The sequence below is a fragment of the Triticum dicoccoides genome, chromosome 3B (genome assembly GCF_002162155.2).
Source record: "Triticum dicoccoides isolate Atlit2015 ecotype Zavitan chromosome 3B, WEW_v2.0, whole genome shotgun sequence".
Lineage (NCBI taxonomy): Eukaryota > Viridiplantae > Streptophyta > Magnoliopsida > Poales > Poaceae > Triticum > Triticum dicoccoides.
In genome coordinates, this window is record NC_041385.1 from 558,001,843 (window position 1) to 558,028,964 (window position 27,122).

Below are 27,122 nucleotides of genomic sequence, written 5' to 3' on the forward strand. Positions count from 1 at the left end.
CGGAGACCGAAAGGTCGAGCGTGAATCATATAGTAGATATGATCAACATAGTGATGTTCACCAATGAAACTACTCCATCTCACGTGATGATCGGACATGGTTTAGTTGATTTGGATCACGTGATCACTTAGATGACTAGAGAGATGTCTGTCTAAGTGGGAGTTCTTAAGTAATATGATTATTGAACTTAAATTTATCATGAACTTAGTACCTGATAGTATTTTGCATGTCTATGTTTGTTTGTAGATAGATGGCTCGTGCTATTGTTCCGTTAAATTTTAATGCGTTCCTTGAGAAAGCAAAGTTGAAAGATGATGGTAGCAATTACACGGACTGGGTCCGTAACCTGAGGATTATCCTCATTGCTGCACAGAAAAGTTACATCCTGGAAGCACCGCTGGGTGCCAGGCCTGCTGCTGATGCAACTGACAACGTTAAGAACGTCTGGCAGAGCAAAGCTGATGACTACTCGATAGTTCAGTGTGCCATGCTTTACGGCTTAGAACCGGGTCTTCAACGACGTTTTGAACGTCATGGAGCATATGAGATGTTCCAGGAGTTGAAGTTAATATTTCAAGCAAATGCCCGGATTGAGAGATATGAAGTCTCCAATAAGTTCTACAGCTGCAAGATGGAGGAGAATAGTTCAGTCAGTGAGCATATACTCAAAACGGCTGGGTATAATAATCACTTGATTCAACTGGGAGTTAATCTTCCGGATGATAGCGTCATTGACAGAATTCTCCAATCACTGCCACCAAGCTACAAGAACTTTGTGATGAACTATAATATGCAAGGGATGAACAAGACTATTCCCGAGCTCTTCGCAATGCTAAAGGCTGCGGAGGTAGAAATCAAGAAGGAGCATCAAGTGTTGATGGTTAACAAGACCACCAGTTTCAAGAAAAAGGGCAAAGGGAAGAAGAAGGGGAACTTTAAAAAGAACGGCAAGCAAGTTGCTGCTCAAGAGAAGAAACCCAAGTCTGGACCTAAGCCTGAAACTGAGTGCTTCTACTGCAAGTAGACTGGACACTGGAAGCGGAACTGCCCCAAGTATTTGGCGGATAAGAAGGATGGCAAAGTGAACAAAGGTATATGTGATATACATGTTATTGATGTGTACCTTACTAATGCTCGCAGTAGCACCTGGGTATTTGATACTGGTTCTGTTGCTAATATTTGCAACTCGAAACAGGGACTACGAATTAAGCGAAGATTGGCTAAGGACGAGGTGACGATGCGCGTGGGAAATGGTTCCAAAGTCGATGTGATCGCGGTCGGCACGCTACCTCTACATCTACCATCGGGATTAGTTTTAGACATAAATAATTGTTATTTGGTGCCAGCGTTGAGCATGAACGTTATATCTGGATCTTGTTTAATGCGAGACGGTTATTCATTAAATCAGAGAATAATGGTTGTTCTATTTATATGAGTAATATCTTTTATGGTCATGCACCCTTGAAGAGTGGTCTATTTTTATTGAATCTCGATAGTAGTGATACACATATTCATAGTGTTGAAACCAAAAGATGCAGAGTTGATAACGATAGTGCAACTTATTTGTGGCACTGCCGTTTAAGTCATATCGGTGTAAAGCGCATGAAGAAACTCCATACTGATGGGCTTTTGGAATCACTTGATTATGAATCACTTGGTACTTGCGAACCATGCCTCATGGGCAAGATGACTAAAATGCCGTTCTCCGGAACTATGGAGCGAGCAACTGATTTGTTGGAGATCATACATACTGATGTTTGTGGTCCAATGAATGTTGAGGCTCGCAGCGGGTATCGTTATTTTCTCACCTTCACAGATGATTTGAGCAGATATGGGTATATCTACTTAATGAAACACAAGTCTGAAACATTTGAAAAGTTCAAAGAATTTCAGAGTGAAGTGGAAAATCATCGTAACAAGAAAATAAAGTTTCTACGATCTGATCGTGGAGGAGAATATTTGAGTTACGAGTTTGGTCTACACTTGAAACAATGCGGAATAGTTTCGCAACTCACGCCACCCGGAACACCACAACAAAATGGTGTGTCCGAACGTTGTAATCGTACTTTACTAGATATGGTGCGATCTATGATGTCTCTTACTGATTTACCGCTATCGTTTTGGGGTTATGCTTTAGAGACGGCCGCATTCACGTTAAATAGGGCACCATCAAAATCCGTTGAGACGACACCTTATGAACTGTGGTTTGGCAAGAAACCAAAGTTGTCGTTTCTTAAAGTTTGGGGCTGCGATGCTTATGTGAAGAAACTTCAACCAGATAAGCTGGAACCCAAATCGGAGAAATGTGTCTTCATAGGATACCCAAAAGAGACTATTGGGTACACCTTCTATCACAGATCTGAGGGCAAGATTTTCGTTGCTAAAATCGGATCCTTTCTAGAGAAGGCATTTCTCTCGAAAGAAGTGAGTGGGAGGAAAGTAAAACTTGATGAGATAACTGTATCTACTCCCTTGTTGGAAAGTAGTTCATCACAAGAATAGGTTCCTGTGACAACTACACCAACTAGTGAGGAAGCTAATGATATTGATCATGAAACTTCAGATCAAGTTTCTAGTGAACCTCGTAGGTCTACCAGAGTAAGATCCACACCAGAGTGGTACGGTAATCCTATTCTGGAAGTCATGTTACTTGACCATGATGAACCTACAAACTATGAGGAAGTGATGATGAGCCCAGATTCCGCAAAATGGCTAGAGGCCATGAAATCTGAGATGGGATCCATGTACGAAAACAAAGTATGGACTTTGGTTGACTTGCCCGATGATCGGCAAGCCATTGAGAATAAATGGATCTTTAAAAAGAAGACTGACGCTGATGGTAATATAACTGTCTATAAAGCTCGACTTGTTGCGAAAGGTTTTCGACAAGTTCAAGGGGTTGACTACGATGAGACTTTCTCACCCGTAGCGATGCTTAAGTCTGTCCGAATCATGTAAGCTATTGCTGCATTTCATGATTATGAAATTTGGCAAATGGATGTCAAAACTGCATTCTTGAATGGATTTCTGGAAGAAGAGTTGTATATGATGCAACCAGAAGGTTTTGTTGATCCAAAAGGTGCTAACAAAGTGTGCAAGCTCCAGCGATCCATTTATGGACTGGTGCAAGCATCTCGGAGTTGGAATAAACGTTTTGATAGTGTGATCAAAGCATATGGTTTTATACAGACTTTTGGAGAAGCCTGTATTTACAAGAAAGTGAGTGGGAGCTCTGTAGCATTTCTGATTTTATATGTAGATGACATATTGTTAATTGGAAATGATATAGAATTTCTGGATAGCATAAAGGGATACTTGAATAAAAGTTTTTCAATGAAAGACCTCGGTGAAGCTGCTTACATATTGGGCATCAAGATCTATAGAGATAGATCAAGACGCTTAATAGGACTTTCACAAAGCACATACCTTGACAAAATTTTGAAAAAGTTCAAAATGGATCAGGCAAAGAAAGGTTTCTTGCCTGTGCTACAAGGTGTGAAGTTGAGTCAAACTCAATGCCCGACCACAGCAGAAGATAGAGAGAAAATGAAAGATGTTCCCTATGCTTCAGCCATAGGCTCTATCATGTATGCAAGGCTGTGTACTAGACCTGACGTATGCTTAGCAATAAGCATGGCAGGAAGGTACCAAAGTAATCCAGGAGTGGATCACTGGACAGCGGTCAAGAACATCCTGAAATACCTGAAAAGGACTAAGGATATGTTTCTCGTATATGGAGGTGACAAAGAGCTACTCGTAAATGGTTACGTTGATGCAAGCTTTGACACTGATCCGGACGATTCTAAATCGCAAACCGGATACGTGTTTTTATTAAATGGTGGAGCTGTAAGTTGGTGCAGTTCTAAACAAAGCGTCGTGGTGGGATCTACATGTGAAGCGGAGTACATAGCTGCTTCTGAAGCAGCAAATGAAGGAGTCTGGATGAAGGAGTTCATTACCGATCTAGGTGTCATACCTAGTGCATCGGGACCAATGAAGATCTTTTGTGACAATACTGGTGCAATTGCTTTGGCAAAGGAATCCAGATTTCACAAGAGGACCAAGCACATCAAGAGACGCTTCAATTCCATTCGGGACCAAGTCCAAGTGGGAGACATAGAGATTTGCAAAATACATACGGATCTGAATGTTGCAGACCCGTTGACTAAGCCTCTCTCACGAGCAAAACATGATCAACACCAAGACTCCATGGGTGTTAGAATCATTACTATGTAATCTAGATTATTGACTCTAGTGCAAGTGGGAGACTGAAGGAAATATGCCCTAGAGGCAATAATAAAGTTATTATTTATTTCCTCATATCATGATAAATGTTTATTATTCATGCTAGAATTGTATTAACCGGAAACATGATACATGTGTGAATACATAGACAAACATATAGTCACTAGTATGCCTCTATTTGACTAGCTCATTAATCAAAGATGGTTATGTTTCCTAACCATAGACATGTGTTGTCATTTGATTAATGGGATCACATCATTAGAAGAATGATGTGATTGACATGACCCATTCCGTTAGCCTAGCACTTGATCGTTTAGTATACTGCTATTGCTTTCTTCATGACTTATACATGTTCTTGTAACTATGAGAAATATGCAACTCCCGTTTACCGGAGGAACACTTTGGGTACTACCAAACATCACAACGTAACTGGGTGATTATAAAGGAGTACTACAGGTGTCTCCGAAGGTACATGTTGAGTTGGCGTATTTCGAGATTAGGTTTTGTCACTCCGATTGTCGGAGAGGTATCTCTGGGCCCTCTCGGTAATGCACATCATTATAAGCCTTGCAAGCAATATGACCAAATGAGTTGGTTACGGGATGATGCATTACAGAACGAGTAAAGAGACTTGCCGGTAACGAGATTGAACTAGGTATTGGATACCGACGATCAAATCTCGGGCAAGTAACATACCGATGACAAAGGGAACAACGTATGTCGTTATGCGGTTTGACCGATAAAAGATCTTCGTAGAATATGTAGGAACCAATATGGGCATCCAGGTCCCGCTATTGGTTATTGACCGAGAATGGTTCTAGGTCATGTCTACATAGTTCTCGAACCCGTAGGGTCCGCACGCTTAACGTTACGATGACAGTTTTATTATGAGTTTATAAGTTTTGATGTACCGAAGTTTGTTCGGAGTCCCGGATGTGATCACGGACATGACGAGGAATCTCGAAATGGTCGAGACATAAAGATTGATATATTGGAAGCCTATGTTTGGACATCGGAAAGGTTCCGGGTGAAATCGGAATTTTACCGGAACACCGGGGGGTTACCGGAACCCTCCCGGGGGTTAATGGGCCTTAGTGGGCCATGAGGGAGAAGAGGAGGGCCGGCCAGGGCAGGCCGCGCGCCCCCTCCCCCCCTAGTCCGAATAGGACAAGGAAGGGGGGGGGGCGCCCCCCTTTCCCCTTTCCCCTCCCCCCTTTCCTTCTCCACCTAGGCAAGAGGGGGGAGTCCTACTCCCGATGGGAGTAGGACTCCTCCAAGCGCACCCCAAGGGGGCCGGCCGCACCTCCCCCTCCCTCCTTTATATACGGGGGTAGGGGGGCACCCCATAACACACAAGTTGATCTATGGATCGTTCCTTAGCCGTGTGCGGTGCCCCCCTCCACCATATTCCACCTCGGTCATATCGTCGCGGAGTTTAAGCGAAGCCCTGCGCCGGTAGAGCATCATCATTGTCACCACGCCGTCGTGCTGACGGAACTCATCCCTGAAGCTTTGCTGGATCGGAGCCCGGCGATCGTCATCGAGCTGAACGTGTGCTGAACTCGGAGGTGCCGTACGTTCGGTGCTTGGATCGGTCGTATCGTGAAGACGTACGACTACATCAACCGCGTTGTCATAACGCTTCCGCTTACGGTCTACGAGGGTACATGGACGAACACTCTCCCCTCTCGTTGCTATGTCATCACCATGATCTTGCGTATGCGTAGGAATTTTTTTTGAAATTACTACGTTCCCCAACAGTGGCATCCGAGCCTAGTTTTATGCGTTGATGTTATATGCACGAGTAGAACACAAGTGAGTTGTGGGCGATACAAGTCATACTGCTTACCAGCATGTCATACTTTGGTTCGGCGGTATTGTGAGATGAAGCGGCCCGGACCGACATTACGCGTACGCTTACGGTGAGACTGGTTTCACCGCTACGAGCACTCATTGCTTAAAGGTGACCGGCGGGTGTCTGTCTCTCTCACTTTAGTTGAACCGAGTATGGGTACGCCCGGTCCTTGCGAAGGTTAAAACAACACCAACTTGACAAACTATCGTTGTGGTTTTGATGCGTAGGTAAGAACGGTTCTTGCTAAGCCCGTAGCAGCCACGTAAAAATTGCAACAATAAAGTAGAGGACGTCTAACTTGTTTTTGCAGGGCATGTTGTGATGTGATATGGTCAAGACGTGATGCTATATTTTATTGTATGAGATGATCATGTTTTGTAACCGAAGTTATCGGCAACTGGCAGGAGCCATATGGTTGTCGCTTTATTGTATGAAATGCAAACGCCTGTAATTGCTTTACTTTATCACTAAGCGGTAGCGATAGTCGTAGAAGCAATAGATGGCGTAACGACAACGATGCTACGATGGAGATCAAGGTGTCGCGCCGGTGACGATGGTGATCACGATGGTGCTTCAAAGATGGAGATCACAAGCACAAGATGATGATGGCCATATCATATCACTTATATTGATTGCATGTGATGTTTATCCTTTATGCATCTTATCTTGCTTTGATTGACGGTAGCATTTTAAGATGATCTCTCACTTAATAATCAAGAAGTGTTCTCCCTAAGTATGCACCGTTGCGAAAGTTCTTCGTGCTGAGACACCACGTGATGATCGGGTGTGATAGGCTCTACGTTCAAATACAACGGGTGCAAAACAGTTGCACACGCGGAATACTCAGGTCATACTTGACGAGCCTAGCATATACAGATATGGCCTCGGAACACGGAGACCGAAAGGTCGAACGTGAATCATATAGTAGATATGATCAACATAGTGATGTTCACCATTGAAACTACTCCATCTCACGTGATGATCGGACATGGTTTAGTTGATTTGGATCACGTGATCACTTAGATGACTAGAGAGATGTCTGTCTAAGTGGGAGTTCTTAAGTAATATGATTATTGAACTTAAATTTATCATGAACTTAGTACCTGATAGTATTTTGCATGTCTATGTTTGTTTGTAGATAGATGGCTCGTGCTATTGTTCCGTTAAATTTTAATGCGTTCCTTGAGAAAGCAAAGTTGAAAGATGATGGTAGCAATTACACGGACTGGGTCCGTAACCTGAGGATTATCCTCATTGCTGCACAGAAAAGTTACATCCTGGAAGCACCGCTGGGTGCCAGGCCTGCTGCTGATGCAACTGACGACGTTAAGAACGTCTGGCAGAGCAAAGCTGATGACTACTCGATAGTTCAGTGTGCCATGCTTTACGGCTTAGAACCGGGTCTTCAACGACGTTTTGAACGTCATGGAGCATATGAGATGTTCCAGGAGTTGAAGTTAATATTTCAAGCAAATGCCCGGATTGAGAGATATGAAGTCTCCAATAAGTTCTACAGCTGCAAGATGGAGGAGAATAGTTCAGTCAGTGAGCATATACTCAAAATGTCTGGGTATAATAATCACTTGATTCAACTGGGAGTTAATCTTCCGGATGATAGCGTCATTGACAGAATTCTCCAATCACTGCCACCAAGCTACAAGAACTTTGTGATGAACTATAATATGCAAGGGATGAACAAGACTATTCCCGAGCTCTTCGCAATGCTAAAGGCTGCGGAGGTAGAAATCAAGAAGGAGCATCAAGTGTTGATGGTTAACAAGACCACCAGTTTCAAGAAAAAGGGCAAAGGGAAGAAGAAGGGGAACTTTAAAAAGAACGGCAAGCAAGTTGTTGCTCAAGAGAAGAAACCCAAGTCTGGACCTAAGCCTGAAACTGAGTGCTTCTACTGCAAGCAGACTGGACACTGGAAGCGGAACTGCCCCAAAGTATTTGGCGGATAAGAAGGATGGCAAAGTGAACAAAGGTATATGTGATATACATGTTATTGATGTGTACCTTACTAATGCTCGCAGTAGCACCTGGGTATTTGATACTAGTTCTGTTGCTAATATTTGCAACTCGAAACAGGGACTACGAATTAAGCGAAGATTGGCTAAGGACGAGGTGACGATGCGCGTGGGAAATGGTTCCAAAGTCGATGTGATCGCGGTCGGCACGCTACCTCTACATCTACCATCGGGATTAGTTTTAGACATAAATAATTGTTATTTGGTGCCAGCGTTGAGCATGAACGTTATATCTGGATCTTGTTTAATGCGAGACGGTTATTCATTAAATCAGAGAATAATGGTTGTTCTATTTATATGAGTAATATCTTTTATGGTCATGCACCCTTGAAGAGTGGTCTATTTTTATTGAATCTCGATAGTAGTGATACACATATTCATAGTGTTGAAACCAAAAGATGCAGAGTTGATAACGATAGTGCAACTTATTTGTGGCACTGCCGTTTAAGTCATATCGGTGTAAAGCGCATGAAGAAACTCCATACTGATGGGCTTTTGGAATCACTTGATTATGAATCACTTGGTACTTGCGAACCGTGCCTCATGGGCAAGATGACTAAAACGCCGTTCTCCGGAACTATGGAGCGAGCAACTGATTTATTGGAGATCATACATACTGATGTTTGTGGTCCAATGAATGTTGAGGCTCGCAGCGGGTATCGTTATTTTCTCACCTTCACAGATGATTTGAGCAGATATGGGTATATCTACTTAATGAAACACAAGTCTGAAACATTTGAAAAGTTCAAAGAATTTCAGAGTGAAGTGGAAAATCATCGTAACAAGAAAATAAAGTTTCTACGATCTGATCGTGGAGGAGAATATTTGAGTTACGAGTTTGGTCTACACTTGAAACAATGCGGAATAGTTTCGCAACTCACGCCACCCGGAACACCACAACAAAATGGTGTGTCCGAACGTCGTAATCGTACTTTACTAGATATGGTGCGATCTATGATGTCTCTTACTGATTTACCGCTATCGTTTTGGGGTTATGCTTTAGAGACGGCCGCATTCACGTTAAATAGGGCACCATCAAAATCCATTGAGACGACACCTTATGAAATGTGGTTTGGCAAGAAACCAAAGTTGTCGTTTCTTAAAGTTTGGGGCTGCGATGCTTATGTGAAGAAACTTCAACCAGATAAGCTGGAACCCAAATCGGAGAAATGTGTCTTCATAGGATACCCAAAAGAGACTATTGGGTACACCTTCTATCACAGATCTGAGGGCAAGATTTTCGTTGCTAAAATCGGATCCTTTCTAGAGAAGGCATTTCTCTCGAAAGAAGTGAGTGGGAGGAAAGTAAAACTTGATGAGATAACTGTATCTACTCCCTTGTTGGAAAGTAGTTCATCACAAGAATAGGTTCCTGTGACAACTACACCAACTAGTGAGGAAGCTAATGATATTGATCATGAAACTTCAGATCAAGTTTCTAGTGAACCTCGTAGGTCTACCAGAGTAAGATCCACACCAGAGTGGTACGGTAATCCTATTCTGGAAGTCATGTTACTTGACCATGATGAACCTACAAACTATGAGGAAGTGATGATGAGCCCAGATTCCGCAAAATGGCTAGAGGCCATGAAATCTGAGATGGGATCCATGTACGAAAACAAAGTATGGACTTTGGTTGACTTGCCCGATGATCGGCAAGCCATTGAGAATAAATGGATCTTTAAAAAGAAGACTGACGCTGATGGTAATATAACTGTCTATAAAGCTCGACTTGTTGCGAAAGGTTTTCGACAAGTTCAAGGGGTTGACTACGATGAGACTTTCTCACCCGTAGCGATGCTTAAGTCTGTCCGAATCATGTAAGCTATTGCTGCATTTCATGATTATGAAATTTGGCAAATGGATGTCAAAACTGCATTCTTGAATGGATTTCTGGAAGAAGAGTTGTATATGATGCAACCAGAAGGTTTTGTTGATCCAAAAGGTGCTAACAAAGTGTGCAAGCTCCAGCGATCCATTTATGGACTGGTGCAAGCATCTCGGAGTTGGAATAAACGTTTTGATAGTGTGATCAAAGCATATGGTTTTATACAGACTTTTGGAGAAGCCTGTATTTACAAGAAAGTGAGTGGGAGCTCTGTAGCATTTCTGATTTTATATGTAGATGACATATTGTTAATTGGAAATGATATAGAATTTCTGGATAGCATAAAGGGATACTTGAATAAAAGTTTTTCAATGAAAGACCTCGGTGAAGCTGCTTACATATTGGGCATCAAGATCTATAGAGATAGATCAAGACGCTTAATAGGACTTTCACAAAGCACATACCTTGACAAAATTTTGAAAAAGTTCAAAATGGATCAGGCAAAGAAAGGTTTCTTGCCTGTGCTACAAGGTGTGAAGTTGAGTCAAACTCAATGCCCGACCACAGCAGAAGATAGAGAGAAAATGAAAGATGTTCCCTATGCTTCAGCCATAGGCTCTATCATGTATGCAAGGCTGTGTACTAGACCTGACGTATGCTTAGCAATAAGCATGGCAGGAAGGTACCAAAGTAATCCAGGAGTGGATCACTGGACAGCGGTCAAGAACATCCTGAAATACCTGAAAAGGACTAAGGATATGTTTCTCGTATATGGAGGTGACAAAGAGCTACTCGTAAATGGTTACGTTGATGCAAGCTTTGACACTGATTCGGACGATTCTAAATCGCAAACCGGATACGTGTTTTTATTAAATGGTGGAGCTGTAAGTTGGTGCAGTTCTAAACAAAGCGTCGTGGTGGGATCTACATGTGAAGCGGAGTACATAGCTGCTTCTGAAGCAGCAAATGAAGGAGTCTGGATGAAGGAGTTCATTACCGATCTAGGTGTCATACCTAGTGCATCGGGACCAATGAAGATCTTTTGTGACAATACTGGTGCAATTGCTTTGGCAAAGGAATCCAGATTTCACAAGAGGACCAAGCACATCAAGAGACGCTTCAATTCCATTCGGGACCAAGTCCAAGTGGGAGACATAGAGATTTGCAAAATACATACGGATCTGAATGTTGCAGACCCGTTGACTAAGCCTCTCTCACGAGCAAAACATGATCAACACCAAGACTCCATGGGTGTTAGAATCATTACTATGTAATCTAGATTATTGACTCTAGTGCAAGTGGGAGACTGAAGGAAATATGCCCTAGAGGCAATAATAAAGTTATTATTTATTTCCTCATATCATGATAAATGTTTATTATTCATGCTAGAATTGTATTAACCGGAAACATGATACATGTGTGAATACATAGACAAACATATAGTCACTAGTATGCCTCTATTTGACTAGCTCATTAATCAAAGATGGTTATGTTTCCTAACCATAGACATGTGTTGTCATTTGATTAATGGGATCACATCATTAGAAGAATGATGTGATTGACATGACCCATTCCGTTAGCCTAGCACTTGATCGTTTAGTATACTGCTATTGCTTTCTTCATGACTTATACATGTTCTTGTAACTATGAGAAATATGCAACTCCCGTTTACCGGAGGAACACTTTGGGTACTACCAAACATCACAACGTAACTGGGTGATTATAAAGGAGTACTACAGGTGTCTCCGAAGGTACATGTTGAGTTGGCGTATTTCGAGATTAGGTTTTGTCACTCCGATTGTCGGAGAGGTATCTCTGGGCCCTCTCGGTAATGCACATCATTATAAGCCTTGCAAGCAATATGACCAAATGAGTTGGTTACGGGATGATGCATTACAGAACGAGTAAAGAGACTTGCCGGTAACGAGATTGAACTAGGTATTGGATACCGACGATCAAATCTCGGGCAAGTAACATACCGATGACAAAGGGAACAACGTATGTTGTTATGCGGTTTGACCGATAAAAGATCTTCGTAGAATATGTAGGAACCAATATGGGCATCCAGGTCCCGCTATTGGTTATTGACCGAGAATGGTTCTAGGTCATGTCTACATAGTTCTCGAACCCGTAGGGTCCGCACGCTTAACGTTACGATGACAGTTTTATTATGAGTTTATAAGTTTTGATGTACTGAAGTTTGTTCGGAGTCCCGGATGTGATCACGGACATGACGAGGAGTCTCGAAATGGTCGAGACATAAAGGTTGATATATTGGAAGCATATGTTTGGACATCGGAAAGGTTCCGGGTGAAATCGGGATTTTACCGGAACACCGGGGGGTTACCGGAACCCTCCCGGGGGTTAATGGGCCTTAGTGGGCCATGAGGGAGAAGAGGAGGGCCGGCCAGGGCAGGCCGCGCGCCCCCTCCCCCCCTAGTCCGAATAGGACAAGGAAGGGGGGCGGCGCCCCCCTTTCCTCTTTCCCCTCCCCCCTTTCCTTCTCCACCAAGGCAAGAGGGGGGAGTCCTACTCCCGGTGGGAGTAGGACTCCTCCAGGCGCACCCCAAGGGGGCCGGCCGCACCTCCCCCTCCCTCCTTTATATATGGGGGCAGGGGGGCACCCCATAACACACAAGTTGATCTACGGATCGTTCCTTAGCCGTGTGCGGTGCCCCCCTCCACCATATTCCACCGCGGTCATATCGTCGCGGAGTTTAAGCGAAGCCCTGCGCCGGTAGAGCATCATCATCATCACCACGCCGTTGTGCTGACGAAACTCATCCCCGATGCTTTGCTGGATCGGAGCCCGGGTATCGTCATCGAGCTGAATGTGTGCTGAAGTCGGAGGTGCCGTACGTTCGGTGCTTGGATCGGTCGGATCGTGAAGACGTACGACTACATCAACCGCGTTGTCATAACGCTTCCGCTTACGGTCTACGAGGGTACGTGGACGAACACTCTCCCCTCTCGTTGCTATGCCATCACCATGATCTTGCGTGTGCGTAGGAATTTTTTTTGAAATTACTACGTTCCCCAACAGGCGTCTCCCGCTGCCACTCGCCGCAGCCCTCGTATTCTGCAGATGTACGAGGGTGCGCATGTCGGCTCAGTGGAGCGTGCTTCGAAGAGGAAGGCCGCCGCCTCCGCTGCCGGCTCTGGCAGCTCAAGCAGGCGCCCAAGCTCCTCCAACTTTCGCCGCAAGAAGGCCAAGCTGGTCCCAGTCGCCGATATCCTGGATCTCCAGTTCTCCAGCACACCTCGACCGCTCACCAGAGCCAAGCTCAAGTAGTTGACCAAGTGCTGCGATCTCAATGTGGAGGCCGTTCTTGCTGAAGCTGCCTCTTCTGGTTCAACCGGCACTGACCCTGTTGTGGCTTCTGACGCTTCCTCTGCTTTCTCCATGGGCGACGCTTCTGTTTCTGATGCATAGGTTGCAGTATGCTCTGCTTCAGCTAGTGTGTCTTGTTGTTGTTAGCTATGGCTTGCGTAGCATGTCCCGCTTGTTGTATGCTGTCTTTCTTAGTTCGAGTCTGTTTTGTGTTTCACCATGTCGCCGCACTAAGATGTCCCCGTGTCGTTTCAGTTTGTACCGAGCTACGCGCCCTTTAGCTCTCTGCTACTTTGATCATCAATCTATGCTTTTCTTCTACTCGCATGTTTGTTTTGCTCTTTATGCACGGGCAGTTCGCACCTTTATCCATGAAAATCCTTAACTGGAATGTTCGAGGCCTGGGTGATGAGAATAAATGTTCTTTGGTTCGAGATGTTATAACCTCCTGTCGCCCTAGCATTCTTTGTTTGTAGGAAACTAAGCTCGAAGCCATCCCTGCCAGGAAACTTTGTACTTTCCTGCCAACATACCTTGATCAGCATGTTGTAATGCCCTCCTGCGGCTCTTCTGGTGGTCTGCTCATGGCCTGGGACTCTTCGTTTGTTGCTGGTCATAAACTAACTACTTCCAAGTACCATATTTCTCTCAGAATGTCCTCTGCTTCATCCAATTCTACCTACATTATTACCAATGTCTACGCGCCCTATGATGCTCATGAGAGGCCAGCTTTCTTCGAGGCAGTGGATAGCACAGTTCAGGCAGTTACTGAACCATGGATGGTTGTTGGCGATTTCAACATGTATCAGTTCCAGGATGAGAAATCTCATGGTTGTGTGGATTGGGTGATGATGGAGATGTTCAATGACTGGATTAGAAGCCATGGTTTAGATGATGTACAGATTTCTAATCGCAGCTTCACTTGGTCTAACAAGAGAGACAATCCTACTTTGGTTTGACTGGACCGAGCTCTGGTGAATGCTCACTGGCTTCTGGCCTTTGCACAGTCCTCAGCCTCGGTGGTTCCTTCTGTCACCTCGGATCACGTGCCTATTCTTGTGGTTTTTGACATCTTGAGAACTAAGAGTCAGTTTTTTCATATGGAGAATCATTGGCTACAAATGGAAGATACCAGGGCGATCATCGTTAATGGTTGGAGGGGTGGCACCAGGCGCATCCTCTCTGCTGCCTCTCTACTAAACTTCAAAATGAGAAGGGTCCGTGCCGCCCTACGGCATTGGCAAAGGAATAGGCCGGGTTTGAGCTTGCTCATCAACAACAATAAAAATGTTGTTGATTACCTCAATGTTGTGGAGGAGAGACGCCCTTTGTCCTCAATCGAGTCAGTCCTGAGAAAGTTTGCGACAGCAAAAGCTGACCAGTTAATACAGTGGCAGTCCGCTTTATGGCGTAGGAGAGCTAAGCTCCGATGGTGCGTCTCAGGTGATGAGAATTGCCAGTTCTTTCACGCTGCTGCTAACGGTCATGCCAAACGCAACCAAGTCTGTGTCCTTGTTCAGGGGGGCGTGGAGCACTTTGATGATCGACAGAAACTACAGCTTGCCACCACTTATTTCTCTGAACTGCTGGGACAACCATCACCGTCTTTGCCAACTGTCGGTATCACTGCTTTGTATGAATCTGCAGATTTATCTTGCCTTTCTACGGAGTTTTCCTGGGAAGAAATTGTTATGGCTATCAAACGCTCACCCAACAATCGCAGCCCGGCCCGGATGGTTTCACGAATGAGTTCTACAAGGCTTTTCACAATGTGCTTAAGGAGGACCTACAGCTTTTTTTCGAACAGCTATACCATAACCAGGTGGATCTCTCTGGCATCAATCAAGCTCATATTTCGCTCCTGCCCAAGAAGGACTCCCCTCTGGAGCTGCGCGAGTTCAGGCCAATCTCGATGGTCCATAGTGTCCCCAAGCTGGCTAGCAAGATCCTTGCCCACAGACTACAGCTGCAGATCCCTTCCCTGGTTCACCCTCAACAATCTGGCTTCCTCAAGGGTCGTTCCATTATTGAGAACTTTGCTATGGCTGCTGACATGGTTCAAACAGCCCACAAAAGGAAACTGCCTATGGTGGTTCTCAAGCTGGATTTCCAAAAGGCGTTCGACACTGTCAGCTGGGCCTGTCTCTTCAGCATTCTTCAAGCCCGCGGTTTCCCTTCAAAATGGATCAGCTGGATCTCATCGCTCTTGGCCACGGCTAGTTCAAGAATCATGCTTAATGGTAGGCTTGGCGAGTCTTTCGTTGCAAGGAGAGGGTTTCGCCAGGGCGACTCCATCTCACCATACATATTCATTTTAGTCGCTGATGTCCTACAGAGATTGTGTTGTTTGTGTTTTGAGGACGGCAGCCTGATACACCCGCTTGGTTCTGACAGACTGTACCTGGTGCTACAATACGCTGACGATACACTTATTTTGTTCCAAGGCAACACTCAGCAGGCGGTCATTGTCAAACAGATTTTGTATGATTTCTCACTTTTCACCGGCCTGCAAATCAACTACCATAAGAGCACTATGATCCCAATCTGCATCGACCCAAACAGCGCACAGGAGATTGCTGGCATGTTTGGCTGCCCTGTTTCAAGCTTTCCCTGCACATACCTAGGCCTGCCGCTCTCTTTGCACAAGATTAAACATGGCCTTCTTCTGCCTATCATACATCGGGTGGATAAGAGGTTGTCAGGTTGGCTAGCCACCTTCCTGTCTTTGGGTGGTCGTTTGACTCTGGTTAATTCATTCCTTGCTGGCATCCCTAGTTATTACATGTCATGTTTTCTTTGGCCCAAGGAATCCCTTAGTAAGTTGGAAAAGTTGTTGAGGGCCTTCTTCTGGCAAGGCAAGACCACAGTTAAGGGAGGCCAGTGCCTTGTTGCCTGGCTGTTCGTCACTCTCCCACGATCTGCAGGCGGTTTAGGCATCAGAGACCTCCCTGCTCATAACCAAGCTCTGCTCACCAAATTTGTCTCTAGAGTTTTGCAGACCTCGGAAACCCCCTGCTTTCAATGGTTTGCTCAGCAGTACTGTCAGCAAGCCACCCCTCTCAAGTGTTCAAACCGTGACACGGCCATATGGAAGAACTTCAAACCTTCCATTCCTATAGTTTTGGCAGTTTCAAGGTGTTCAACGGGCCCTGGCAAACTTATCTCCTTCTGGCATGATCACTGGTTACACGCGGGGCGGCTTCGGTTCTTGTTGCCCGCCCTTTTCTCGTATGCTAAGGATGGCGCTTGTACTATGGCTTCTCAACTCTGCAACGACATCTGGTGTATTCAACTACACCCCAACCTGACTGCCACTGCTGCCCAGGAACTGCAGATATTGCAATCTATTCTGCCCCCGCCTCCCTCGAATGATGCAGCTCTCGGCTCGGATGTCAGATTTTATGCTATGCACCATAAGCCTTTGACTACTTCTCAAGTTTACCATCTTGTTACCTTCAAAGGTGTGACTTGTGAGTTCAGCTCCTGGGTTTGGGACAGGATCATTCCCTTGAGATACCTTGTCTTCCTCTGGCTAGCTTTTTGGGGGCGTCTAAACACAAAGGATAACATGGTCCGGAAGCATTGGACTCACTCACCAAACACCAGGACTGCGACATTTGCCCTGCTAGCGAGTCTGCCAGCCACATTGTTCTGCGTTGTTATCCAGCATCTGTTATCTGGACCGCGTTCCATATGAACGACCTAGCTTCTACCTCCACGGACATCGTTCATTTTATGCACAGAGCTCAGCGGGCTTGGTTTAACTCTAGAGGTGTGCCCATTCTTTTCGCTGCGGCTGCGGTTACTCTCTGGCACGCGAGGAATGATAGGGTCTTCAACAACAACAGATGGCCCCCGTTCTACCTCAGAAGATATATGTCACAGCTCCTTCAGGCATCGCAGCACCGGGCTAACAAGCAGGACGACAATGATGCTATTACAAGCTGGATGTACCTCCTGAACTAAGAACTAAGAACTAAGTTAGTTCTAGCCTTGTAGTAATCCTCTTTTCTCCTTGTTTGCCCCGTTCTTCGCTCCTTCAAATGGCTGCTTACAGCCATGGCACTACGGTGCTTAATGTAAGCTTCATGTAATTGACCTTTGGTCCCAGGCCCTGGCCTGTTTTGAAATATATAAGGTAGAATCTCATCTACCTTTTCATTTAAAGAAAAAGAGGTCGCGCACGCGTACTAGTCGATGTCCTGATCCGCGGCCGCGTCTCGGTCTCTTCTTCGACGACTCTTCTATACTAGATCGGCAACGCACCTTGGCGCGAGGGTGCCGGTCCCAACGATATGGTCAACCGATGGAAGATCAAACGGCATGATGTATCAGTATGAAGGCAAGTTTTAGCACATGTAACAAAACAACCAATTATCTGGCCGGTTCAAGAGTAAGAAGAAACATTCAATATGTGCCAGAAGAGTAACATCATCAAGTTAAACATGGGCATGAGACTATCAAAGTTAACCCGTGCCAGAAGCAAGGCAGCATCCACTACGGTCATACGAATAGAAAAACTAATTAGCTAACATTATGTTCAGTAATATGAGCAGAAACATAAGAGAGAAAAGGCCAACAATGGCAATGGAGGCGATAAAACTACGAAGCCATAGTTAGGCATACAATAGATAGGTTGGTTCAATTGCCTCCGTGAGTGCCATTCCATATGAAATTGATGTGAACAGTTTGTGAGATAGATGACCACAAAATTATTTTTGTATAGGCAATGCACTTGAGATTTGCTTTTAAAGCATATGGACAGTGAGCGATGGTTTCCCCCTTATAATCTTGGAAGGCAAAGACCCAGATCTGTTATTCTTTGATCCCTGTGGCCTTCACAAAATCTTGGAATGCACTTGTTATTGTGGCCCTCTTATCCGTAGGAAAATGTTCCAGAGCAGATCTGGAAATGAGCCCAGGATGAAAAATAATTAGTGTATTTTTGGGTGACACTTGCAAACATGACTTCATCTTCTCAATCATGAAATACAGAAAACTTTGTTGATCTGGTTATAAAACACGATTTATCATGAAGAGCATGCCTAGCTTTCATTTTAAGACCTCTTGAGCAAATAGAGTAGCAGCATTAGTATGGGGATTCTATATCTTTAAGAATTGCAAACAGGCTTGCCTGGACCATGACAACACATGAACTAAATCATAGTGGTAGAATAGGAATAGTGTATTTCTGTTAATAATGAGACTTCCAATTCCATGCTAAATACTTGGGGTAAATAAATAATAGTCCTCATACTCGAAAAGACTTTCGATACAAATATTGAAGTACACGATATAACAGAAATACATAACATGATATGAGCCATTAAATACATAACAGTGTATCCACTTGTAAAATTGAACATCTGAGGCCTTACCAATTAGAAACCAACTAACACCAAGGTAAATTTGGGCCATGGTTCATGTAGCTGGCTGTAATTTAAATGGCATGCCAATGAACAGAACATATAAACGGGGCAGTGAATATAGGAAGCATAAATGAAGAACACCAAACGCACAATCCAGATCATCTCATAAAATCTAATTCTTCTAATTAATGCACATTAAAATAATGGAAGGAAAGAGGAAAAAAGAAGACCGTAAGCATACCAAAAACCGCAACTCAACATCACACATGCCACAAGGTTATTTGTATAGAGAAAATGGTGGTTATGCGAACCTACTCTATAACAGGAAAATGGATGCTCACCCAACATATCATAGAACAATTGCCAGAAGTCAAATTTGCTGCAAACGGATCATGGCTACCTGGCTCATTTTTTGTGAGTACATTCGTTCCCTGATCGTTGACTGGAAGACGATTAGAACCTCTTCCATCATAGGAGAACCCTGAAAAAGGAAACAATTCGATAATTAGCTAAAGGTTAAATTCCACAAGATGAGCATATACCAAGCATCATGAGGTAAAGCAGCATGAAGCAATCATATAATTATACTCTAATTACAATCATGCAATGTGTTCCGTAATTTTCCCACGCCACTAAAATTAGCCCACACCGGCAACTTCCGTTTGAGATGTGACGCCAAAAATGACCAACAAAATATCAGTGACATTTGTCCTGCTTCCGGATGCGTCTGTTTTGTGCCCATAAAATTTGGCAAAAAATTTCATAATTCTTAAATATATCACTTTAAATATGAAAACTGATACATGCACACATATGTAATGAAATTAAACTTGACTAATGCAACAACAAAGTGAAAGTCTCATGAATATGGGAAGAAATGTTACAAATGTTCTGCATCCTTTTCACACTAACACTCTAAAGTGTTTATTTCTATGGGCAATTTTTTCCACAAACTTTAGTTAAATTATGTGCTTCATGAATAACAGTGGTTATGAACCGTAGGTGACCATAAGAAGTGCATACATAGATCATTTTCCCTTGATAATATAATATACAAAAATCCTTGATAACTAAAGCGTATCTACGTCAGTAGTATAACAATTACCTGGATAAACCAACCTCCTAGAGTATTGACCCATACATGGCATAGGTGCACCTCTAATGACCAACTCCAGCACCGTGCTGACAGCCCTCCTTGCCGATACCCACCCGCCCGCACTTAGAGACTACATAGCAGGCAACACATAAACTTGATCAAGGTTTCTGCTCGCAAAATAAAAGAGCATATTCCTAAAACACAAAAGAGGGGACGACGACCATCTCGGCCAGAGGGGGTAGTGACGACAACAACAGACAGAAGAACATAGTAATAAGATTAAAAATGGTAGTTTGTTGTATTATGACAAAAACAATGGGATTGTGGTTAGCTTAAGTGCATCGCAAGGCACTTTTATGGAATAAGAAACCAACAATAGATATTATATGATTAGTTGGTAGCTAAAACGATCCAAAGTACCATAACAAAATCTCGACCACAGTGTATTACCGAAGGTCATCAATATGGATCATGCCAAACACTAAAGCAATAACAAAGCAATCACCATTTTCCAAATATAAACATGGTATCTTTTTTACCAGAAACAAACACAAAAGAAGCAAACTGGTTTTGCGGATTTATATCCTGATGGAACAGAAAATACTAATAATATTATTAGATGTTATTTCTTAAATATGTACCATGCTGTTGTAGATTGGCGTAGATTGGAGAGATCACAGCAACGGTCACAGTGAGAGATGGTTTCCCCTTTTAATTTTGAAGACGAAGACATGTATATGATATTCTTTGATCCCTGCCGCCTCGACAAAATTTTTAAGACCAAGAGGATTGTTGTCATCTTGGACCTAGCAAGATATGTCGTAGTAATCATTAAGCAATCACATTGGTAAGCAACACTGGAGGGCACAGTAGAACCAAATATATACATGTTGACCATGTCTTAATCATGATAGATCCAGTTTTCTGAAAATATAAACAACCAAGCTTCTATCAAGCCTAAACCCACTACTGGATGCAAAGTAAATTTCCTTATATGCAGTGACTCTATCGGCAGTTTGGTTTGTTTGCCTGTGTGGGTGTTGACTTGCTTCAGAAGTCATAGATACAAATAGAAGCATAATAAGTGGTTTTAGAAAAGATAAATAAAACTACTTTTAGTATATATAGTAGATGCCATTGCAGATAACACTCCAATACTAACATTAGAAAAGGTAATCTGGTTTTGGTCACACCATCAAAAAATTAGATAAACACCAGATGGCAAACAAAATACATGTTAAGCCTCCATCCTTGTGATTATTGTTTTTCTTGTTCCAGAGCTCCTGTACAAATGATTTACATGGTTATCCGGAAAAGTTGAAGCAAGCATATAAATAGTGACCCTCCCAGTGAGTGAACAAAATGTAAAAAAAAACTCATTTTCATTTAGTGCAAACTATGATTAAATCTTTCTTCTTTTGCCAACAAAAATGTTAATATTCAGAATTTAGTTGGAGACAGGGCTACAACTTATGAAGGTTTTAATCTTACGGTTCAATGAATTGCATAGGCAGAGCACATAGTTGATGGATTCAAACTATTTTTAAGAGATGATGTGGCAAGGCTAAGAAGATGAAAATAATTAAGAAGAAAAGTTCATGCTCAACAACTTACGAAGATTTAACTGGGTAGTGCCTCATGTCAGTCATCAACCTTTGAGCCGTAGAACCGTAAGATCAAACTGAGACTCAAGCCTGCATAACCATAGGAAGAAAAGGATCATCAACAAAGAGGACAAAGTGAATCAGGAACCAGTTGTGTGCCTGTACAAGTATTTAGTTTATCTGAATCAAAAATTTATGTACTCTAAAAGAAATGTGAACAAAAGTGAAAGAGACAAGCACTTAGTTTTTTTAGTGAGAGGAAGCTGTGCGTGCATGTACAAGTACTTGGTTTTTCTGGATCAAAATTTTCTGTACAAGCGATCAGCTGAAAATTAGACACTGTACCACACCATTCCTTGAAAAAAAGAATGTCAGTAAAGAAGTGACAGAATAACTTCATGATAATTAACACAAACCGGGCATAAACATAGGCTTGTACAGACTAACTTCAAATCAAAATATGTAATGTTGTGGACTATATTAACTCAATGTTTAAATCAGAATCGGCACCGAAGGATTTTTCATCTAACTCGATGTTTATGCTGCAAGTTCATCTCAAAGCACCAACAAATACAGTATAAACAATACTTGCTACAGTAGCATTTGACAACGCCTAGATCAATTAAGAAAAATATGCCTTCCCCGGCCACCAGAGAGAAAGGGAAGAACCTGGGAACCCGTAGATACAGCAGATTCCGAGCACAGGCATCCACACCAATCTGAAGGAGCACCAGCGGTATGCCCAAACCCCGCCACCATGCAGCAGCCCATAGCAGTGTTCCCCATCAGCTACAGTAGCAAGGAGCCTGGCACTAAACCCTAACCAAAGGTTGTGAAATACAGGAGAATAAACATACATGAGCCACAGCCCGACACACAACAAGCAAAAAAGGGGAAAAGTGGAGAGGACGCTCACCACTTCCTTGTCGGCATCGGTGCTGATGCCTCCCTGCTGCCGGAGGCGTCAGCGGCAGTGTCGAGGCTGAGGGCAAGGGAGAAGGGCTGTTCGTCGGAGGGGAGGCCGGTGGATCCTACCACATCTTGTCACCTGCTCTCACCGACAGCAGCACACCATATCAGCACCATGAAGGAGAGGCCCATGGAAGGACGCGAAAAGGATGAGGGGGCTCACCACAGCTCGATGCCAGTCTGGCGATGGCATCCTCCTAATGGAGGTCCTTCGGAGTTCACTGGAGGCTCATGACCACAACGACACATTTTTGCCAAACTAACGAACAAACACTGGCTAGTTTACATCAGGGGTTTGCAGATGTTACAATTTACTATCTACATCAGTCTGACGTATACGGTAGCTACTACTTTTAAATAAAAACTAAACCTACAGCTATCTGCTTTCTGATTTTAGAGTAGCATAGTTCAATTCATGTAAGGCAAAACATATATCAGTTTGAGGCTATTAGGAACATGGGCTCAAGTGTAGTTTAAAATTGAAACAACTAAATGTACTTTCTCCCTCCCTCTCCCTCCTTCTGTGTGAAAATTACAGAGCTAGAAAATATCATCACAGATGGTACGACATAAAGAGAAAACAAGGACCAAAGCGCATGCCACTTATGCATTTTATCTACAATTTGAATATACAAAGAAGAAAGAGTGGATGCCAGTATTAATGCAGAAAATGATCTAATAATTCTCCAACACACAAGTAGCCTAAGCAATATATTTACACAACATGCATATATATAGAACTTAGTAAGTATTTTCTTATTACTGATTAGAGTAACCATAGCATAAAAGGTTTTTAGATATTGTGAATCATATTTTCTCAACCTTAATAGTTTTAAGATAAAATTAGAAGTCTTTGAAAACAAATTGTTGGTTGCGCTACTTTGACATCCTTCTTCTGGACATTATCATGTTATTCCAACAACACCGAATGAACTATAGATAGAACTTTTTGTTAAGACAACCCTGCCATGCAACAACAGTAAGGGCCATATTGTCCAAAAAAATTGATACAATCAAAATGGAGAGTTATTTCTAATTAGGCAAGCAAATGAACCAGTCTAGACCTTTTCAGCGGGTTATAGAGCCGTGTCACACAAGGATAATAAAAGGGACCAACAACAAACAATAAAAGATCAAGAACCAAAAACAAACAATAAAAGATTAGATCAAGTATAACAATAAAAGATCAAGAACAACTTATATGGAACTTACTCTTACTCTCAACCAGATTAAATCAAGGACCAACTTACTCTTAACCAGATTAAATTAAGGACCAACAACAAACAATAAAAGATCAAGAACAACTTATATGCAATAAAAATATAAGAAAGAAGAGATCTATACATAAGACGACTATAAACACCGGAGCATAAATAAGCAACACCTTTAAATCAAATAAAAAGGGTTCAGGGCCCAATGCATAGTGGGCTCAGATTTGCCTTTCCTCAATCATATTACCTACCCCGTTATCTCTTATCACCAGATCAATCTGTTTATACAGTCGAGCTGTCCTGGTTATCACTCAACAAGAATGACCATCCAAGGGCAGAACAACAGGTATCACAAGATCAAAAAGGATTCTAGAGACACGAGGGAGGATCCAACTTGATACCCACAGGTGCCTCGATTGCTCAAAGGCACACTTATTTCAGCCATGGTTAATCATCATCGCCCTAAAAAGAATGGCTTCCGACCGGCCGGCTACAGCCCCTCGGCGGGGCACTGGAATTACACAAGAAGAAACCTAGCTAAATCTGAGAATCTCCTCCACAAGAATAAAACAAAATTTGCTAATCCCTCTCCTCACATTAGACTACAGCACACAAGATTACATCTCAGAGGGGTAGAATACCAACCTGAGGCTGATGTCCCCCTGCCAAGCGGTCCCCTGAGAGCCTGCCACCGCATCCGGCGCCGACGACGCCGCGGCGGCTGCCTGAACACGGGCCTCCAAGCCAGCGGCATCGCGGCGCGGCGTGGCACTGAGGAAGGATCTGCCGCCGCCGCCACCGCACGGGGGTACGGGTCTGCGCCAAGGTCCAGGCCTCCTCATCGAGTGGTCGGGGTCCCTGGTGGCGCGGTCACCGGCCACGGCGAGCGGGGCGGGACGATGGGGCCGCGGTCATCGGCCACGGCGAGGGCGAGCGGGACAGGCGGGGCGGGGCGAGCGAGACGGCGGGGCGGGGCGGGGCGAGCGAGACGGCGCGGTGGGACGGGGAGTGACGGCTAGGGTTCTCTCCATAGAGCGGCCCCGTTTTATACCGGAGGATGCGAAATGACGAAGATGCCCTCGGCGGGGCAGCGTAATTACGCGCGGTGGCACGAATGAGACGGTAACTATTCATTCCAGCAGTAACTTTTTTTGATCCAACGAGCGAGGTCGTTCCAGGGGTCGATCCGACGGTCCAAGATCCATCAAGCAACCAGATCCGACGGCCAGGAATCCCAAATCACTGAGGAGCGGGTTGAGGAGCTTCTATTCTTATTTCTGGAAAATGCACACAACCCAGGAATGTAAAAACATAATGACCAAGAATTTTATGACTACTCATGATCTCAACAAATGCGACTTTGGTACATGTATTTCTTTGATCATTTTTTATTTGAATAATCACAGTATTAAAATTATGACGGTGCAGTTTGATTATAATCAAATCAATCAAACAGCTATGCAAGTATGATTTCTATCAACAAAGAGCAACACCACGCCAGTCCTAAATTGCAGGATAGGTGCTTACCATATTTTCTATGATTCGCATGCATTTATTAGAATATATATGATGCATTTACTTTGGTTTTTCAGCCATCGCGGTCGAAAGCTTTAAACTTGACTTGTATTCTACAAAGTCACCGCAAGAGGCAGAGCCGCTGGCAATGCTATGGCCACCACCAGATTTACCCGCGGCATTGCGGGAGCGCCCGCGAGCAGCCACGGATGAGGGGCGACCAACACATAGCCAAAAGGAAAATGGCAGTCGACTATAAATAAAGAATTTGTTTATTTTTATAGAAATGACGGCAGGGTAGACCTAAAAACAAGTGACCAAACTTCAACTTGAAGCAACAACACACAGAGGTAATTTTCACCGATTTGTTATAAAACTAACATGAATATGGGACTGATCCAAAGATCCCCTTCCTTCGAACCTAGCTGGACCATATAACATATCAGACTAACTATATAACATTGCCCATGATCACCGGCCAACACAAAGGTCTCATCAGCGACACCTCACGTCCTTCACATATTTATCAAGACACATATATGAAGTAAAGTAGTAGTAATGTATAAGAGTGTGGATTTTTCATACCCTCATGTATAATTAGAAGAGCATGAACTGGAGTTATATATTGATAGTTACCATGGATGGAGAACTGAAAATTTCTAACACTGCAAATATAAAATTGTCAAGAATGATAATAAGCATGGAGAACTAAAATGTACTATCACTTCCATGTAGCTGAGAACCTAATATTGACAGAATCCACACCATGTCTCAGGGTACAAGTAAAAGCTTGTCGTGCTTACCGAGAGGGAGGCATAATTGATCTTCTGTAAAGGCACCAACACATGTACACATCACATAAGCTCCTGGAAAAAAAGAAATCATGCTTAACAATAACACAAGTGGGAATCAAGCAAATTGTAATTTTCTAACACTGCAAATATAAAATTGTCAAGAATGATAATAAGCATGGAGAACTAAAATGTACTATCACTTCCATGTAGCTGAGAACCTAATATTGACAAAATCCACACCATGTCTCGGGGTACAAGCAAAAGCTTGTCGTTCTTATCGAGAGGGAGGCATAATGGATCTTCTGTAAAGGCACCAACACAGGTACACATCACATAAGCTCCTGGAAAAAAAAAGAAATCATGCTTAACAATAACACAAGTGGGAATCAAGCAAATTGCAATATTTATGGCTTCTTTTGGGGCAAAATCAGTACATCTTCAGCCGAAGCAAAGAAAACACACACATATATGCATACAGATGTATCTTAGCTAGCACCTCTACGCATACACGGACATAGAGCAGAATACGGCCAACAAGTCAAGCAAGGCAACAAACATATGCTCTGTAAATAATTAGCTAGATCCAAGGCCTTCGTTGGCAGCAAGGTACAAACAAATCAAGAAAGACAAAGAAAAATCTCTTCTTTGAAACCTAGCTAAATCAGAGAATCTCCTCCACAAGAAGAAAACAAAAATTGTTAATCCCTCTCCTCAAGTTAGACTGCAGCACACAAGATTACATCTCAGAGGGGTAGAATACCAACCTGAGGCTGGATGTCACACCCAGTTCTCCATTGTGACTGTGAATTCGTTCCCTAGCATACTGAGCTGCAAAAAGGGGGATCAGCAGTGGAGAGAGTGAGAGAGAGAGAGAGAGACCTGCGGTTTTAGCAGCCACCGTCGAGGTCAGAGGCCGCGCTAGGGCGGGGAGGATCACTGCGTGATAATGGTGAGGAGGACGGCCAGAACCCGCTACGGCCCCCCCTGCCAAGCGGTCCCCTGAGAGCCTGCCACCGCATCCGGCGCCGACGACGCCGCGGCGGCTGCTGAACACGGGCCTCCAAGCCAGCGGCATCGCGGCGCGGCGTGGCACTGAGGAAGGATCTGCCGCCGCCGTCGCACGAGGGCACGGATCTGCGCCAAGGTCTGCGCACGGTGGTCCTTGGTGGTGCGGTCACCGGCCACGGCGAGCGGGACGGGCGGGGAAGGGGAGAGAGAGGGCGAGGCGGCGGGGCATCGCCACGGCGAGCGGGGGCGGGACGACGGGGCCGCGGTCAT